The 4,972-nt window shown below is 43.8% G+C and overlaps 1 non-coding gene across 1 annotated transcript; it reads left to right on the forward strand.

The window, feature by feature from the left end:
- The first annotated feature begins 2,300 nt into the window (after nt 1-2,300).
- On the forward strand, nt 2,301-2,513 carry LOC115900639. The gene has a single exon (XR_004060297.1). It is a non-coding gene; the product is annotated as a small nucleolar RNA U3 (small nucleolar RNA).
- Nucleotides 2,514-4,972: the final 2,459 nt, after the last annotated feature.

Consider the following 4,972-nt stretch of genomic DNA (forward strand, 5'->3'; position numbering starts at 1 on the left):
GAGCAAATGATGAAGGCCCTCGCAAGCTGTTTTTAGGCATGGAAGTTTTCCAATGACTGGATCCTGCGTGACTCTGATCTCTTGGGTGGTTCACCCCCCTTCCTCCTCATTCTCTCTCTCTCTCTCTCTCTTTTTTTTTTTTTTTTTTGAGACAGAGTCTCCCTCTGATGCTGAGGCTGGAGTGCAGTTGTTTGGTATTGGCTCACAGCAACTTCCACCTCCCAGGTTCAAGCAATTCTCATGCCTCAGCCTCCTGAGTAGCTGGGATTACAGGTGTGTGTGAACAAGCTCAGCTAACTTTTTAAAAAATATTTTTCTTTTTTTTTTTTTTTTTTTGGTAGAGATGGGGTTTTGCCATGTAGGCCAGGCTGGTCTTGAACTCCTGACCTCAAGTGATCTGACTGCCTCGGCCTCCCAAAGTGCTGGGATTACAGGCGTAAGCCACCACACCCAGCTCCTCCTCTCTTTTAGTCCAAGATCTAACATTTTGAATTCAGGCAAATATAATCTAGCCATCACCTGAAGTCTTCCCAGAGAAATCACTTCATAATCATATTCATTCATTCATTCATTCATTCATTCATTCATTCATTCATTCTTCTGTTTTCTCCTCTGCAAAGCAGACCCCATAATTTCTATCACTCCACATCCTGGGCTCTTCCCAACTCTCGTTATTTCCTACTTTCTGTTTTGCAGAATCCACCGGCTCCCACAACTGCTAGTTTTTGTCCAAATTCATTTCCCTCTCCCCATGAAAATAACCAGGAAGACACTCTTGCCCCTCCTGGGAGATCATATTCAGATGGCATTAAATAGCCGAGCCCAATTTCTGGGCATGATTCTTTAAGAAGAATTTGCATATCTGACATTTAATAAGATGAATTCTCCTTGCACCAACCACATTGGGCATAAAAATGTACACAGTAATTTTTCGAGGTGTTTTTCTCCTTGGAGAAGGTAGCTGTCAAGGTGGGTGATGCTCTGGGCAGGAAGCAGTGTCTCTCACTAACAGGTTCTGACAGGTATATAGAAAATCCTGCAAGTACCTCTGAAGAGAGAATAGATTCTTAAGCATTTACCAGGGAGAGTCTTAAGAGTTGTTTTATAGCAGTTAGCTGAGAGCAAGATGCTGGAGGAGGTGGGCAGGTTTGGAGATGCCAGAGTGCAGAGAGACAGAGACAGAGACAGACAGAGAGACAGAGAGAGACAGAGAGACAGAGACAGAGAGAGGGAGAGAAAGAAGGAGACTGAGAGAGAAACAGAGAGACAAAGAGAGGGAGAGAAAAAGGAGAGGGACAGACAGAGACATAAAGAAACAGACAGAGAGAAAGAGAAACAGAGAGGGAGAGAAATAGAAGTAGAGAGAGAGACAAAGAGAAAGGGAGAGACACAGAGACAGAGAGACAGAGTAAGAGATGAAAGAGACAAGAGACATCAACAGAAAGAGAAAGAGAAAGAGAAGAGACAGAGAAAGAGAAAGAGGAGACACACACACACACACATAGACGGAGACAGAAACAGTGTGAGGGAAACAGATAAAGAGAAGGAGAGAAAAAGGAGAGAGAGACAGAGAGAAAGAGACAGAGAGAAACAGGGAGAGAAAGAAAGGGAGAGAGAGACAAACAGAGAAAGAGACAGGGAGAGAGAAACAGAGACAGAGAAACAGAGAGAGTGAGAGAGAAAGAAGGCCATGAAGGCCAACTTTCCCCACATCATAACAACCCAGACATGGCTGTTTCCCTCAGAGCACCCATATGTGAGTAAGAGATGAAGCTGGCTGGGCTTCCTGGTCCAGTGGGGACTTGGAGAACTTTTCTGTCTAGCTAAAGGATTGTAAACGCACCAATCAGCACTCTGTAAAAATGGACCAATCAGCAGGATGTGGGTGGGGCCAAATAAGGGAATAAAAGCAGGCCACCCGAGCCAGCAGTGGCTACCACTCTGGTTCTCCTACAGGGTGTGGCAACTTTGTTCTTTGGCTCTTCACAATGACTCTTGCTTCTGTTCGCTCTTTGGGTTCACTCTACCTTTAACACACTGGGAGGAACAAGCAGCTCTGGAGGTGCCGGGTTTAAGAATCGTAACACTAACCATGAAGGTCTGTGGCTTCACTCCCGAAGTCAGCGGGTCCATGAACCCACCTGAAGGAAGAAATTCCGGACACATCCGAACATCTGAAGAAACAAACTCCAGACACACCATCTTTAAGAACTGTAACACTCGCTGTGCGGGTCCTCAGTTTCATTCTTGAAGTTAGGGAGACCAAGAACCCACCGGAAGGAATAAATTCCAGACACATGAGGATTGTGTTTTCAGAGTTCATGTCTACAGCTCATTGCGGGGGCAGTTTCTTTGATCGTGTGGAGCTGGACGCCAGGAGCAGGACACACCGTGTTCTTTCCTGAGTATGAAGCCAGCTCTCGGACTTGTTTTGTTGCACCTGCCACTAGGCATTGATGATGATCTTCCTTTCCTCCGGGAGAGTAAGAAGGAGAGGACGCAGTCCAAGTGGTTTCCCTTCTTAAAAAATCAACAAAACAAAACAACACTAATGTGGGACCAGGCACAGATCCAAATTCTCGTTTTGAACTTTGAACCCTGTCCAGGAAGCCCTTCTCGTGCATCTTCAGTATCATAAAGATACACCTGCGCCGGGCGTGGTGGCTCACACCTGTAATCCCAGCACTTTGGGAGGCTGAGGCAGGTGGGTCACTTGAGGTCAGGAGTTCCAGACCAGCCTGGCCAACGGGGTGAAAATATAGGCCGGGTGCAGTGGCTCACGCATGTAATCCCAGCACTTTGGGAGGCCAAGGCGGGCAGATCATTTGAGGTCAGGAGTCTGAGACCAGCCTGGCCAACACAGTGAAAACCTGTCTCTACTAAAAGTACAAAAAAAAAAAAAAAAAAAAAAATTAGCTGGGCCTTGCGGCGCACACTTGTAATTCTAGTTATTCAGGAGACTGAGGCACGAGAATCACTTGAACCTGGGAGTCAGAAGTTGTAGTGAGCTGAAATTGAGCCACTGCACTCCAGCTTGGGTGACAAAGCCAAAAAAAAGAGAAAGAAGACATGGAGTTGAGGTTTAAAGCATCACATAATATCCAGAAGTCCAAGAAAAATGATAGATGTGTTTGTCTGCATAACATCTTTAATATAGAAAAAAATCCATAAAAGTTTAAAATAGGAAAATGAGAAAAAAATCTGCAACAAATATGAGAGACAATGAGTGATTATCTTTTCTATACAAAGAACATTTACAAAATAATAAGACAGACAAGAGAAACATGGGCAAAAGACATGAATAGGAAATTTACCAGTAAGATATGAGACTACATTCAATCTCCCTGAAAAGCAAAGAAATGCAAATAAATCAGAAGAGCATTTCCCATATCAGATACTTTGGATAAAACCCATTGTTGGCAAATATATGGTAAAATGAACAGTACCATAAAATATTGGTGATACTACACATTGTTATACTTTTATAGGGTAGTTTGGCAACATTTATCAAAATATAATATATGCATATCATTCTCACTTTTAGGAATTTATCCCTAGACGATAATTCCACCATTACGCAAAGATGATTGCACAAGAATGTTCAGAACAGTGTTTGCTTGTAATAACTTAAAAAAAAGAAAAAGCAGTTTTTGCCAGGTGCAATGGCTCATGCCTGTAATCACAGCACTTTGGGAGCCTGAGGCAGGCGGATCACTTGAGGTCAGGAGTTTGAGACCAGCGTGGCCAACGTGGCAAAACTCCGTCTCTATTAAAGATACAAAAATTAGCCAGGCGTCACTGCGGGTGCCTGTAGTCCCAGCTACTTGGGAGGCTGAGGCAGGAGAATCGCTTGAACCTGGGAGGTGGAGTTGTAGGTGAGCAGAGCAGTCAGCATCGGTGACAGAGCAAGACTGCATCTCAAAAAAAACAAAAAAACAAAATAAAAAGGCTGGGTGCTGTGGTTCACAGGTTCACGCCTGGGTGCGATGGTTCATCCCAGCACTTTGGGAGGCCGAGACGAACAGATCAGGATGTCAGGAGATTGAGACCATCCTGGCTAACACGGTGAAACCCCGTCTCTACTAAAAATACAAAAAAATTAGTTGGGCGTGGTGCGGGTGCCTGTAGTCCCAGTTACTCGGGAGGCTGAGGCAGGAGAATGGCATGAACCCAGGAGGCGTAGCTTGCAGTGAGCCGCCATCGTGCCACTACAGCCTGGGAAACAGGGTGAGGCTTTGTCTCAAAAAAAAAAAAAAAAAAAAAAAAAAAAGCGTATTGTACTTACATTTTAAAAAGAAGCTATTTCAAAGAAAACTTTTTTAATTTTGAAAAATAAAAACAAAACATGTACTGGTTGAGATCAGTTTTCTGGAACAACCAGCCCACTCTCCAGAGGCCAGAGAGTTTCGATGCTTCCAAAGCAGAAATGCCCCGTGAGTGACGAGGGTTAGTCTCAGAAAGCACAAAGCCTCATCAGAATAAGCTGTATTCACAGGAAAGAAAAGGTAAATTACTGAAGTGTAAAATGATTCAATTGAGTTTTACTTTGTTTTTAAGAAGAGTATATTCATTGAGACCAGCCTGGGTGACACAGCAGGACCCTGTGTCCAAAAAAAAAAAAAAAAGCCAGGTATAGTGGCACATGTCTGTTGTCCCAGCTATTCAGGAGGCTGAGATGGGAGGACTGTTTGAGCCCGGGACTTCAAGGCTGCAGTGAATGAGGATTGTACTGTTGCACTCCAGCCTACGTGACATAGTAAGACTCTGTCTCAAAAAAAGAAAAGCATATTCATAGAATGGAAATTGTTCACACAGTCTTCATAGGGGATCCTCAAAAGTAAATGGTTGGTAGAGTTTAATCTGATACTTTCTGTATTATTTGGGGTATGTTAACTGCTATAACAAACATTCTGGAAATATGCATGACTACACACAACAGAGTTAGTTCCCTCTCACATTGCTGTCCACTGGG

Source organism: Rhinopithecus roxellana, chromosome 11 (assembly GCF_007565055.1).
Source record: "Rhinopithecus roxellana isolate Shanxi Qingling chromosome 11, ASM756505v1, whole genome shotgun sequence".
NCBI classification, from domain to species: Eukaryota; Metazoa; Chordata; class Mammalia; order Primates; family Cercopithecidae; genus Rhinopithecus; species Rhinopithecus roxellana.